Raw genomic sequence first — 15,362 nt, 5'->3', positions numbered from 1 at the left:
AGAAATCCAAAAAAACTACATTTGATGGAACACATCCTCCATTAGCTTCCCGAGAAAGGGGAATCAATTTTGAAACTTTGCATGTCAAAATGCTGTTACCCATTTTTACACCTGACTGACAGCTTTCTTTGATATTGAAATTTTATGTTACAGACCATTTCCGTACTGTGGAAGGAAGTACTTTGATGGATTCAACTTTGGAAGTGTTCGCTAAAATTATACGTACATTTGTATAAAAATATGTGAATATATAAAAAATAATATATATAAGATCACAGTTATATAATTACATTTTAAAACGTATACAGGGAATTCCCTGGTGGTACAGTGTTTAGGAGTTGGTGCTTTCACTGTGGTAGCCTGGGTTCAATTATTGGCTGGGGAACTAAGATCCTGCAAGCTATGTGGTGTGCTCGAAAAAAACACAAAAACAGAAAACAAAGGACACCACTGAAAAGATGAAAAATCATAGATCTGGTAAGGAACTTGTAGACTACATAAAGAACTCATAATACAATGACAACCCAATTTCTTAATGAACAAAGGATCTGAATAGACATTCTTCCAGAGAAGATATACAAGTGGTCAATAAGGACATGAAAAGATATTCAGCATCATTTAGTTATTAGGGAAATGCAAATCAAAACCACAACAAAGAACCACTTCACATCACTAAGACAGCTTTTGACAGAAAGACTGCCTGCCAATGACAAGTGTTGGCAAGAATGGAGAGAGTTAGAACCCACATACGTTGCTGATGGGAATATAAAATGGTACAGCTGCTTTGAAGAACAGTTTGTCAATTCCTCAAAAGGTTAAACAAAGATATCATATGATCTAGCAATTCCACTTCTAGGAAATTACCCAAGAAAAATGAAAACATCATGTCTACATAAAAACTTCTATAACAATGTTCACAGGGGCATTGTTCATAATAGTTAAAAAGTAGGAACAATTCAAGTCTCTATTAACTGTTGAACGGATAAACAAAATTTGGTATGAATCCACACAATGGAATATTATTTGGCAACAAAAAAGGAATAGAATAATTCAACATGCTACAATAAAGATGAACTTAAAATATTATGGCAAGCAAAGAGGTCACTCACAAAAGATCACATCTATTAAATCCATTTATTGTAAATGTCCAGATTAGGTACATCTGTTTGTTTTTGTTTTTTTTTTTGGGGGTACATCTATTGAGAAAGAAAACGATGGCTGCCTAGGGCTTGGAGGTTTAAAGGAAAGTGAGAACTAAAAAGCAAGACATATTGCTCATGGGTATAAAGTTTCTTTGGGGATGCTAAACATGTTCTAAATTGACTGTGGTAACGGTTGCAGAACTTTGGGCATATGCTTAAAAAAAACATTGACTGTACACTCTAAATGAGTCAGTTGTATGGTATGTGAACTCTATCTCAATAAAGCTGTTACCAAAAAAATGAGAAGGGAAACATTTAAACAATAGATTATATCATTACTACCCTAATAGAGAAAAAAATGAAATGAGAAAAACACAGGTCAGATGAGACAAAATATGATGGCAGAAATAAATCCAAATGTATCAAAAATAAACCAATTACTCTAGGTTTTAAATATCTTAAGTTTTTTTTTTTAATTTCCAACTATACACTTTTTTAAAAGGACAAAAAGTTCCAAAATAAAAAAAGATGGACAAAAACATAGTAGGCAAATATTAGATGAAACAATTTTAATTTACATTTTAACTTACACTAATTTTATATTATTCTGTATCAAACTTTAGGGCATTTTTCTATCAACTTCTAATTAAGGTATTGCTGTTGAGTTTTTTAAATTTATAGATTTTCTGTCATTTCTTACCATTATATACTTTTTAAATTTTATTTTATACTGCAGTTGAGTTTTAAAGAATTTTTTTATCCCCCACATTTCTAAACTTTAATCTTAAAGTAGAACAAGCCTCTTCTTAGGAGATCCCTTAAACTTTCTCTTCTACTGAATTATATCTACTATACATGTTTTTATTCCCAACATTTACATTTTGTTCTCTGAAACCAGGTTCCTCTTTTTTTTTTTTTTAATAAAAGAGCATTCTCTTCTTGTTTCACAGATGCCATACTGTCTCGTCTCTAACAAGAGATGTTGGGGGGCGGGGGATGTGTTTGGTTTTTTGTGTGTTTTGGCTGTACCCCAAGGCTTGGCTTGCAAGATCTTTGTTCTCCAACCAGGGATTGAACCCGGGCCATAGCAGTGAAAGTGCCAAGTCCTAACCACTGGACCACCAGAAAATTCGAGATGCTCGCTTATTTAGTATTTTATTTTGTTCTATGCACTACAGTTTCCTTTTCTCATTTTGTTTTGGTTTCTGTCTTTTGCACTGGAGGCTTTCCCTGGATTGCTGGTGATTCTATGAAAAAGGAGGGCTTGCTGACTATTGAGTATCATTGTACAGTTATCAAGTAGAGACCCAGACTTTTAAATGACAGACTCTTCCCCTTAAATATCAATATCTGCATGTCTTTTCTCTTAGGCCAGCCATTTCTCCAGAGATAAATCCTCCAATCTTCTGCTTGGGGACATAAAACTAGCTGTGAGCCTTCTGAAAAGGATCTAAAGAGTCTCACTTGTTCACTCAACAAATAAGCATTAATAAGCACCTAGGAGATATTATTTTAGGCACTGGGAATACTGCAGTGAACAAAAGACAAAACCTCTACTCTTGTGTTTACACTTAACAGGAGACAGGAGCAAAAATTTGCAAGGTGGCAATAAGGGCCATATAAAGTCAGGAAGGGGGACAATGAATATCAGAATAAGAAGGAATGAATTTTAAATCAGGTGATCAGGGAAGGCTTCTTTAAGCAAAGACCTGAGGAAAGTAAAGAAGAAAACATAAACATATTTAGAAGACAAAATTATATACTTTCACTTAATACCCATTTCATCCAGCTGCTTTATCTTTGCCCTCATATCCCTATTGTCTCTAAGTCCAGAGCCACTCTGGTTCAATTTTTCCAGAAGTTAACCTGTCTCCCATTATTGAGAAATATATTTTCAATAAATAGAAGGAAAGGAAAAGATCTGAGAGTCTAATGGAGTCAATCCATCCTATTTTTAGCCCCCTTTCAGAGGTACCTAGCATCTACAATTCCTGAATCTTTATGGGGTTATATGGATTAACTTCAACTTTCATTCTCTTTCTACAGTTTGCTCTTCCCTGTCAGAGAATTAACAGTCTTCAACTTGCCATCTTCCTAAATCCTGCTGGTATCTTACCTTCCCTCCTCTTCTTTGTCCTTTGATTATTCCTTTTTCCAAGTTACTTTACTATAATTTCAAGGGACTTGAGGAGAAAATGGAGATGAATTAATGAATTAATTTCAACAACTCTCTACGGTAGCTGCTATTATTCCCCTTTTGCAAATGAGAAAGCTAAACCCAAGAGAGGTTAAATAACTCATCCAAAACCATAGAAAGTAGCTCAGCTAGGGTCACTTCATTATTAGTTTTTAATACTACCCTCAAAATAATATTAGGTTCTCTCTGCACTCTTAAAACCATCAAAGCTAACAATAAGCACCCAGAAATCCCCAGGAAGAAGTGGAAGAGGACTGGTTCCTGCCATAGGGATAATGATTGGTAGAGGACTCTTAAAGCAAGCCTGAGTACCATGGAGACTAAGAAGAAAGTCAAGGTTTACTACTATAATTATCATCATGGGAGAGAGCAGAAGGGTGGAGTGAAAAGGAAGAATCAAAGACAATTCTCAAGTTTCTCTGAAGTCATTCACAAAGAAAGAACAGAGGAAACCTTTTAGAAGAGTTCCAACTTACAAAACACCGATTTACCAGGTGCTTGAAAATTCTACATCCCACTCCTAATACTTCTCTGCGTTGGCCACTGATGAAAATGTTCCTTATTAACCGGGCATCATAGAATCCAAAAATGGAAATAGTAGATTTTACACAACATCCTATATTAGACAAGAAAGGATATTTATGGCCCAATATACAACATGGTTGTATGAATGAAACCTTACCTTACTTAAAACCACTTTCAGATAAGATACTTAGTCTATGGGAACTTCCAACCTGCTGAGTCAGATCACACAAAAACCTGCTTTGTTTTAAATGGATGGATAAAGACAACTGCTGCAGCACAAGAACAACTCTAATCTTACACTTCTGATAATAAAGAACTGTGCTTTACCCAAGTTAAAAATTTTTCTAAATTTTATTTCTACCACTCACCCAATATAAGAACAGCGTAAGTAGTAACATCGTTTTTTAAAACACTACAGTAAACAGAAAAAAGGATATAAAATGATCTGGCCTCAAACAAAAACACAACCACTGAGACATCAGTAATGAAAGCAAAAAAGCAGACAACAGAACACTTTATGATATTCTACAAAGATCAACTGGAGTTGTTCATTCTCATCACTGATGCGTGGCCATTCTCAGTCATCAGAACACATATAAGCTGCTATTCTGCTTAGACATATCACAATAGGAAGAAAGAGTTTTGAGGTCAGAGCTTAAAGCCAATAAAATCCTTATAGAAAACCCTAATATTTCAGAACCAATGGTTCTATAATCCCTACCCTAGACTCATCTAAACGCCATGATGATCCAGGATAAAAGACAAACAGCAAATATCTTTAGGGCAATGATTTAAGGGATGTTTTTTCCAGTCACAACTTACTTATATAAGCAGCTAACTTAATTTCAATTAAAGAGGCCTTTGGGTATGCCTTGTATGGCAGGCCCTAATACACTTTCTGGGCATGAGGGAAATCAGCAGGCCTGAAATTTTCATCAATGAAAACTTGGTTTTTGACCTCAAAGAGCTAATGCTTGGAGGGAGATAAGCAAGGAAACAGTCACTGTATACTATAGCTATGACAGAAATAAGCCTAGGGTACCATGAGAGCTCACACATGGAACATTCAAGCTTGTTCAGGACACTTATGGGGATGGAACCAGGTCAGAGAAGGATTCACAAAGATTACATTTGGTGGGAAAATTTTGTTAAATCAAATGCTATAAAAATTGGAAGTACTATTTTTATTAAACAATGACTTGGATAGTGAATAGGCAAAAGTACAAACCTAACTGTCAATAAAAAAGTAATTTCCCGATATTCAGTGGAAAAAAATGTTAGTGTATTCTCCAACTTAAAAATGGGCTTATATTCCAAAGGTTTGTAAAGTAAGTTGTTAGAAAAACTGAAGTACATTTCCTCTGATTAACAGTATTATAAAATATTCATAGATTCTCTGAGAAGCTCCATCCCCAAGTCTATTTAGCCATAATATGTTACAATGCTATTTGTGATGAAATTCAGTAAATAACAATCATGTAGTTCAGGTGATTCACATAGAAAATGGAATTTAAATTGATATTAATATATCTTGAACCATGGTTCTTATGCTTAAGGAAAAGCTGGTTTAATTAAATGGATGAGAAGGATTAAATGAAACAAACCAGACACATGTGCATTTGTGCTGGGCACTTGACAAGCATTATCTAAATTTAATCCCCACAACAACCTGGGTTGCATTTTCTTAACAGGATAAACATAGAGGGATATAAATATGGAATCATAGAGGGATGTAATAGGGTACAAGTTCATATTTATATACTGTTAATAACCACAGTTTTAAAATTTCACTTCTATGCTCAACAAATCTGGCTCTTCCCTCACATTTACTTCCCTACTAAATTCAGGGTGCACAATTCTAAGCTGATGGAAAAAATGTCATATATCCACTGTATCTGAGCATCATTCATTCATTGATCAAATGTTTATTGACCTCCTGTGTGCTAACCACTTTGGGGCTACTACACAAAAGGAGATTACTGTTAAATTAGTGAAGACTAAGCAAAATAGATCACAATCAAGTTGTTAGATGAAATACTGTATGTACAGGGCACCACTGACTTATGATAAACCATGATTTTTGTAACACTAAAAAAAGAGCTACCAGGGAATTCCCTGGTGGTCCAGTGGTTAGAACTCTGCACTTTCACTGCCAAGGGAGCAAGTTCAAGCCCTGGTCAGGAAACTGAAAATCCCACAAGACATGCAGTGTGGCCAAAAAAATAAAAAGAGCTACCAACTAAAGTATGACACAATACTTTATCACACAGAATTCATTTTACATTTCTTTTTATAACTTCATATCTTTAGTTAGCTATTTTTGGCTACTCTGGGGCTGCACTTCTGGGTGTGGGTTTTCTCTGTTGTGGCGAGTGGGGGCCACTCTCCCGTTGCAGTGCATAGACCTCTCATTACAGTGGCTGGCTTCTCTTGGGGCAGAGTACAGGTTCTAGAGTGCAGGCTCAGGAGTTGTGGTGCAAGGATTTAGCTGCTCCATGGCCTGCACAATCTTCCTGGGCTTCATAGGTGGCTCAATGGTAAAGAATCACCTGCCAAGCAGGAGACCTGGGTTTAATTCCTGGGTCCAGAAGATCAATCTCGTGGAGAAGGAAATGGGAACTCACTCCAGTATTCTTGTCTGGGAAATCTCATGGACAGAGGAGCATGGTGGGCTACACAGCGCATGGAGGCACAGAGTTGGATACGACTTAGCAACTAGTAAGGACTTACTTCAGTTTTGGAGAATGAGAGAGAAAGAGAAAAAGTGTCAAGTTTTGTTAAAGTAAAACTACGCAACAGGCATGAATCTTTATATACAAGAGACAAACTCCAAGCACGAGTTTCAACCATATGAGCATTTTAAATCTCAAATTAGTCAATATACTTGTAAACACTCACAACACACTCAGCCTAAATGCTTGGTGTTGAAATAAAGTATTGATTCTATTTATGAACTGAAACGATTTTCAACGGAGTATCACTTAAATTATCCCATCTTAATGGAACTGGTGAGGAAATAAGGTTTCTTTATAGAATGAAGCTAAACAGGTCTAGGATTTCAGTTTCTCATTCAGTCAGCACTTAAGCAGCCAGCACGTTAGACACCCAGGAAATTAAGACATGATTCCTACCCTTAAGAAGCTCACAGACCTGAGTAGACAGCAGATCAATAATTACAGCAGTCAGAGGGCTAACTGTTGTATCTACAGAAGACTATGGGGACATAGAAGATGTGCTCCTTGACTACTATGTGATAATGCCTACTAGGAGATAATAACCAAAACCAACAAAACTGTATGACCACTATGCATCAACTGTTAAGGAAATGAGGGAGAGGAGGAAGAAAAAGAGAGGAAAAATTATTCCCTGCCTAGAGACAAGGAATAAGAAATAAAAGTTGTATGTTTTTAGGTGAATGTCTCAAATCCAAATAGATATAATAATAGTTCAACATCTACTAGGCTGGTTGTCTGTTAGGAGGGCGAGTAATGAGTCATGAGCTGCACAGTAGCAGTCCTAGTCACTGTTGTCACAAATTTTCCAGCTTAGGAGACTTCTGGTGGGGACAAAATACTGAAGTTTAATTGCAGCCAGCTATTTAAAGCAAGGCACCACTGCTCTTACATATAAAAAAGAAACGTTCTCATTAGCAACACTGAAGAGAATGGAAAGAATGGAAAGGAAGGCAACCAAATGGCTGTCTGGGATCATGAGAGTTCACTACTATTGATAAGGGCATCTTATTAAAGCAGATGACTTAGATTTTAAAAACTGTGTAGTGGATCAGGCTGTTAAGAGATCATCTAACTCAAATCTTACTTTATGGGAAGGAATAATTAGCTGTCTATTATGTAACAAGCTGGATTTTGAATTCAGCAAGAAAAATATTCCCTTTAAAACATGTGAAAGACTCAAAGACATAAATTTCCCAGAGCCACTCTCCATAGCACTGGAGCTTAAACTCAAGCATGTCTGGTGCCACCAAAGTCTTTATAGTACACCTCAGAGTTCCTTCTGAGGCCCAGAAAGAGGAAGACTTGACCAAGTCACATGGCTTATTAGTGGCAGAGATAGGATTCCCATTTACACCTGGAAAAAGTCCATGGCAAGGACATACACAGAGACACAGTGGAAAAAGACTGATAGTAAACAACTTCAGCCTTCTGCCATGATTTTGAATGACTACAATTTTCAACATAATCTATTATTCAATCTTCAAAATATAGAGTTGACCCTTGAACAACATAAGAAGAGGGGCTGGGTTTGAGGGTGTGTGTGTGTAACCCTTCATGCAACTGAAAATTTATGTATAACTTACAGTTGGTCCTGCACACCTGTGGACCCTCCGTATTTGAGATTCCACAGAGGCAATTTCAACCAATCATCAATTGTATTAAGTGTAGTACACCTGACCCTTCCACAACACAGTATGAACTGCATGGGATTTGTTTTCAAAAGCAAATATTACACAAATGTAATGGTAAATAAAACATAAGTGGAAGTTGGTAGAAGCTGCAGACACTAAACCATGGAATATGGAGGGCCAACTGTAAGTTATACCTGGATTTTTCACTGTGGGGAGGGTCGGCACCCCAACTCCCTGTTGTTCAAGGGTCTATGGCATTCACTCTCAAAAAAAAAAAACCCACGTATAACAGGACTTGCTCAGTTAAACCATTGTTGTTCAAGGGTCAACTATATAGGGAGTATGTGCTTGGGACTGGTTGTCAATACTGAATTTGAAGGACATCTAAGTGTGGTATATAAGTGGACCATGCTTTTAAAAGAGCTATTTATTACTTAAAAGTTTCTTCTCTAAAAGTAACTATTTCACAGTATAAAGGAAAAGTTTTTCGTAACCAATCAAAGGTGTTTCCTCAAATCTGACATCAAGTAACATAACAAGAAAGTCTCGTCAGGTTAAAAAAATTCCAGTTACCCAATTATGGAGAAATAGATTTGCTGGCAGTAAGTCTAGCAAAAATGGGAAAATGGACATTCACTCAGAAGTGCTCAGGTCAAGGGGCTCAAAAGTGGCATATAGGGGAAAGGGAGAAAATGGGGGAGGGAGGGAAAGAGAAACCACTTCCTAAACCTGTGCTGTAAAGAAAATAGTAGGGAATCTGAAGTCAGATTAGCCTGTTCCTCTTGTTAATATCAAGACTTAGAGCAGTTGCTGTTCACTCTCTACTCCAGACATCCCTTTCCCACTTCCCACCACTCTCTAGTCCCTAAAAGAATTCCAAATAAACAGTAGCTAATAAAGATCTTTGTTACCTCTCCTCCACCCCAAAAGAATGAATCAGAGGTGGTCTAAACCAGTCACAGTAATCCCATTCCCTGCTGCTAAGTCGCTTCAGTTGTGTCTGACTCTGTGCGACCCCATAGACGGCAGCCCACCAGGCTCCCCCGTCCCTGGGATTCTCCAGGCAAGAACACTGGAGTGGGTTGCCATTTCCTTCTCCAATGCATGGCAGTGAAAAGTGAAAGGGAAGTCGCTCAATCGTGTCCGACTCTTCGCGACCCCATGGACTGCAGCCCACCAGGCTCCTCCATCCATGGGACTCTCCAGGCAAGAGTACAGGAGTGGGGTGCCATTGCCTTCTCCAGAATCCCATTCCCTACTGCCAGTGATTAGTTTTAGGATGTACGTGTGAACCAGTTCTAGACAGAGACTTAAGGGAAAAACCTGCTGGGGAGTTTTCCATTCTAGGGGAAAAAAAAAACAGGGATAAGCTAAGTCAGGAAAAGGTCTTTGTTTCTTCCTTTTTATTTGGAAAGACAGAGTAACGGTAAGGTGCAAGTGGAGCTACAGCAGCTATCCTGCAACCATAAGGTGACCAGTAAGAGAAGGAAAAGCCAACACTTCTAAGGATGTCAAAGGAAAGGATGCAAAAAGTCTGGGTCCTGATTGATACAGCTGAATAACTGAATCAACTGAACTTCGTATTTATAAAAAGTATTACTTCAATAAATAGTATTTCTGCTTAAATCACAAGTTGTTAACAAAAAAATTATTTCACATTAATGTAATATTGTTAATCTGAATTTGAGGAATTTTGTAGGCTGTGTTTAAATAGTAAATATATTTAAATAGTTTTCTAATTATATTACTCTTATACATAGGAATTTATCCCTTGTTTTAATTTGTACATATTTAAGTAATATTAAATACATTAAACAAGTCTATAAAATATTAAATGTAACATATCAGTACTTTCCATCGGAAATATTTTTCATTCAAAAGGGATTTATACAAATTGAAGAACATACTTCAAGGAAGACTCAACGTCATCAAAATGTTGATTCTAAGTTAATTTACATATTTAATATAATGCCAATAAAAATACTATTAGGCAATAGTCTAGTTGATTAGAAAGTTTACATGTAAAAACAAGTAAGAGGAGCTAGGAAAATCCTGAAAGACAATGAAGGGGAAGCTATCCCTACCATTTACTAAACATATTAAAAATGCCTCTCTGATTTAAAGCATAACAGTGGCACACAGACTGATGGAAAAGGAAAGAAAATTTGTAAACAGACCCAAATCTACATAGAAATTTGGTGTATGATAAAGATGTAATTTTAATTAGCGGGGGAAAGGACTAATTTTTACTGAGGTGAAATTCACATAACAGGATAAGGATAAAGACTTTTAAAAAATCGTGTTACCCAATTGGACAGCCTATGGATAAAGATAAAAATGGCTTCCTAGGTGGCTCTACTGGTAAAGAACTCGCCTACCAACGCAGGAAATGCGAGAGACATGGGTTTGATCCCTGGGTCGGGAAGATCCTCTTAAGGAGGAAAAGGCAACCCACTCCAGTAGTCCTGCCTGGAAAATGCCATGGACAGAGGCACCTCGAGGGCTACAGCCCATAGGGCTGCAAAGAGAAGCAACTCAGCATACAAGCAGGCAAAAGATAAAAAAGATAGATCTGTTCACTTTGCATATCAAGATAAACTTCAGATGGATGTAAAAAAGAAAGCATACAGGTCTCAGGGAGAAAAATATATGAATTACTTTATAACCTGGAAGAAGGAAATATCTTTCTGCAACCCAAAATCCAGAAGCAATGGGTTTTTCTACAGAGGTTTGAGTATATTAAAATTTTAAAACAACTTTTTACATGGCAAAAATTATTATAAGCAAAGTAAAAGGGCAACTTGGAAAAATATTTTTTAACACTTATAAGGAAAAAAAAACTCCTAATATATAAAAGGCTTTGAAGCAATTCCATTCTTAGGTTATATTCAAAGAAATACAAACATTATTTCCACACAGAGATTTGCATGTGAATGTTCACAGGATCATCATTCATAAGAGCAAAACACTGGAAACCCAAGTCCAGCAACTGAAAAATAACTACATAAATTGTGATATATCTATACAACGGAATACCATTCAGCAGGAAAAAAAAAAAAAATGAAGTACTAATAAATGCTACAATATGAAAATACTACGCTAAGTGAAAGAACCCAGTCACAAAAGGTCACATATTGTATGGTTTTATTTATATATCTCCAGAACAGGCAACTTCATGGACACTGAAAATAGATTAATGGTTGCCAGGGGCTAGGGGAAGGGGATGTGACATGAACAGGTAAGTAGTTTCTTTATGGAATGATGAAAATGTCCTGGAATTAGTGATCACTGCACAACCTTGAACATACTAAAAATCACTGAACTGCATACTCTAAAAGGGTGAATTCTACAGTATGTGAATTATAAATCAATTGTTTGATTATTAGCATAAACAGATTACTCTTTTAATAACTTAAGATTTAACTCTTTTAGTAACTTAATATGCAACCTTGAACAAATCACTCCACTTTGCCCTTTATTTCTCTATCTGTGGTAAACAGCCCCTTAAAGCCTTCCTAAGAGGCCCTGATATTTGTAACACATTTAAGAAGTTGAATGAAAAACTGTCTGATCAGATATGAATAAATACACAGCTTGAAGGGGAAAAAGCTGACATAAGATACTGAAAGAAGTGCTTCTATTTCTTACAGAATGAGCCTTTCTCATTGTTCTTAACATAATCTAGTAGTTACCATTCCTTAAGAGCCTGTGTGTCAGGAAGCATAACTGCTTTTCATATATTATCTCATTCTCACTGCTCTAAGGTAAGCAGAAATATCCCAGTTTTAGAGTTAAGAAACAGACCATGAGAGGTTAAATGACTTAACTAAAGTAAATTCAAGCTAGCCTTCAAACTCAGATCGTTATCACTTCAAACAACCATCTATTTTGCACCAAGGTATAACGAGAACTGGGCTCCAAAATCACTGTGGATGGTGATTTCACTGCAGCCATGAAATTCAAAGACAACTGCTCCTTGGAAAGCAATGACAAACCTAAACAGTGTATTAAAAAGGAGAGACATCACTTTGCCTACAAAGGTCTGTATAGTCAAAACTGTGGTTTTTCCAGTAGTCATGTATGGATGTGAGAGTTGGACCATAAAAAAGGCTGAGCACCAAAGAATGGATGCTTTTGAACTGTGGTGCTGAAGAAAACTCTTGAGAATCCCTTGGACAGCAAGGAGATCAAACTAGTCAATCCTAAAGGAAATCAACCCTGAGTATTCATTTGAAGGACTGATGCTAAAGCTCCAATGCTTTGGCTACCTGATGTGAAGAGCCAACTCACTGGAAAAGACCCTGCTGCTAGGAAAAGATTGAAGGCAGGAGGAGAAGTGGGTTGCAGAGGATGACATGGTTAGATGGCATCACTGACTCAATGGACATAAGTTTGAGGAAACTCCGGGAGAAAGTGAAGGACAGAGGAACCTGGGGCGCTACGGTCCGTGGGATCACAAAGAGTCAGACACAACTTAGTAACTGAACAACAACAAGTAAGAACAACAATAGTAACAAAAACCCAATATAAATCTGGGTTTCTGAAGTCTCGTTTCTGCCACTTAAGGATTCTGTGATATTAGGCAAGTCAATGAACATATGACTTTTGAGTTTTCTCAATAAAAGAAAATATTAACCTTTGCTCCAACTTACCTCATGGAATAATATAAAAAAGGGACTAATATATATGTCATTTAAAGCACTATAAAACTGTAAGAGATAATTGTAGAAACAAAGTACTTACTATTGATGAACCAAAACTATACTGAAAAATGACTTACAGTCTCTCTAATCGTAATGGAATGTACTAAAATACTGACTTTCAAAACACCCTTAAGCACACCACATGATACAGACTAAATGTTTGTGCCCCCAAAATTCATGTTAAATCCTAACTTCCAATGTTACTTTTGAAGGTGGAGCCTTTGGGAGGTGATAAGGTCATGAGGGTGTAGCTCTCATAAAAGTGATTAGTAACCTTTATTAAAAGAGACCCTACAGAGCTTCCTTTCCCCTTCCCACAGGTAAGGACACAGTGAGAAGACTGCCGTCTTCACCACACACAGAATCTGCTGGTGCCTTGATCTTGGATTTCTCAGTCTTCAGAACTCTCAGAAAAAAAATATGGTATTTTTTTTATGGTAACCCTAACAGACTAATACCAGTTGCAAGCAGGGCTCTAAAGTCAGAGTAGTTCCAAAAGCTTTTAAAAAGTTCAAAACCACTGTTTGGAGCATCATCTACTGGCATCTATCAGGGAACAATAAAACCAGGATTTCAGGCCTTACCCGAGAAATAACATACACAAAGCTACTGCCACAATGCCTGGCACACAGTACTAACAAAAACAAAAAAGTAATTGCTATTATAGTTTTATCCAGTAATACTTTGGAATTACCAAATCCAATTGGAAAAAAATAAATTATGGAAACTCAAGAAATACCAAAATCTCAAAACCACCCTGAAGATGCAAACACAGCTAAACAAGGTTTACTGAAACTAAAGGCAAGAGATTATGAAAAATAGTTGAAAGAGTAAGTCATATAAGATACTGTCAAAGGAACAGGTCTAACCTGAGAGTAAAAGAAAGGCTGGGGAGTGGAAAAGATGGGAAGATTAAAAAAAAAGCAACTGAGAAGAAGCTGGAAATAAAGGATGATTCGAAACTGGCGGAAGTGACACTTTATAAACTAGGACTGACTAAAAAAAAAGGAAGACTGAATCCCAGGGTATTTGCAAAGGAATAAGACACATAACTCAAATTAACTATTGCCAATAATAATAATTATGAACCCAAAAAACACAATGGGTCTCAGAGTCCAGAGATCCAAGTCCTTAGTGGCCCTACTGCCAAGCTTCTAGGAGGCGTAAGTATGAGGAAGATCTGCATTTCAGTTTTCTCATTTATTAAGAGAATATATTACTCCCTGCTTCCGAGTTTACCTAACAGAAGTCTCCAAGGCTCAGTTTCCTCAACTATATGCTGAAGCAGTAAGACCACTTCAAAGCTCTCTTCCAGTTTGATGACTCTAGGGAAGGAGATTCTATATTATCACTAACATTTGGGTTACATGAGGCATACCTATGTTCCAATAAGGAAGTAAAAATTCAGGAAAATAAGCCCCTTGAGGAACACACAAAAATTCACCAATATATGCTCTTCTTTTCACAGTACTATAAAGAAGCATCTTTCTAAAGAACTTTATTTTCCAGAATAAGCAGTTAACCTAAATTAAGAGGATCAAACCATCTATTTAAAGAGGTTAAAGTGAAAGTCACTCAGTCATGTTCAACTCTTTGCAACCCCATGGACTGGTCCATGTAATTCCCTAGGCCAGAATACTAGGGTGGGTAGCCTTTCCGTTCTCCAGGGGATCTTCCCAATCCAGGGATCAAACCCAGGTCTCCCACATTGCAGGAGGATTCTTTATCAGCTGAACCACAAGGGAAGCCCTTAAAGAGGTTACTGCTGCTGCTGCTAAGTCGCTTCAGTGGTGTCCGACTCTGTGACCCCAGAGACAGCAGCCCACCAGGCTCCCCCGTCCCTGGGATTCTCCAGCCAAGAACACTGGAGAGGGTTGCCATTTCCTTCTCTAATGTATGAAAGTAAAAAGTGAAAGTGAAGTTGCTCAGTCGTGTCTGACTCTTGGCGACCCCATGGACTGCAGCCCACCAGGCTCCTCCATCCATGGGATTTTCCAGGCAAGAGTACTGGAGTGGGGTGCCATTGCCTTCTCCGTTAAAGAGGTTAAGTTACTAACAATTAAGCTAATCAGTAGATTTTAGTACATGTGCTGCCGAAGTGGGCGCTAATCAGATTTTACTTTCTCTTAGCATTTTTCTTCAGTTCTTCATCTTCAGAGAACTTGTTTTGCCAAAATGAGAAGCTAAGCTCTAAACTTATCTGAAGCACATATGGTTATTAAAAGGCTAGTATTTTTATGTATTTTCACAGAAGAGTACTGGAATACTGAAAAACCCAAGTTTAGATTAAGAAAGGCAGCAACTAAGATACATATTAACAGTAAATGCTACATTAATTTTATAGCCCAGGTTAATCTTCCCCAAATAATCTACTACAGATCAGCTTGCAGATCCTCCATGATCATGTTACAGCCCTACCTTAGTCTTCC

General features: G+C 37.2%; 1 protein-coding gene and 1 non-coding gene across 3 annotated transcripts in view; both read right to left on the bottom strand.

The window, feature by feature from the left end:
* The window catches only part of PPME1 (protein phosphatase methylesterase 1), a 51,466-nt gene that overhangs the window by 34,160 nt on the left and 1,944 nt on the right, over positions 1-15,362 (bottom strand). The gene's annotated exons all lie outside the window — the stretch shown is intronic.
* On the bottom strand, positions 2,199-2,270 carry TRNAE-UUC. Its single transcript has one exon. It is a non-coding gene; the product is annotated as a tRNA-Glu (tRNA).

The sequence above is a fragment of the Oryx dammah genome, unplaced genomic scaffold (genome assembly GCF_014754425.2).
Source record: "Oryx dammah isolate SB20612 unplaced genomic scaffold, SCBI_Odam_1.1 HiC_scaffold_17, whole genome shotgun sequence".
NCBI classification, from domain to species: domain Eukaryota; kingdom Metazoa; phylum Chordata; class Mammalia; order Artiodactyla; family Bovidae; genus Oryx; species Oryx dammah.
This window is presented reverse-complemented; position numbering and strand designations above follow the sequence as displayed.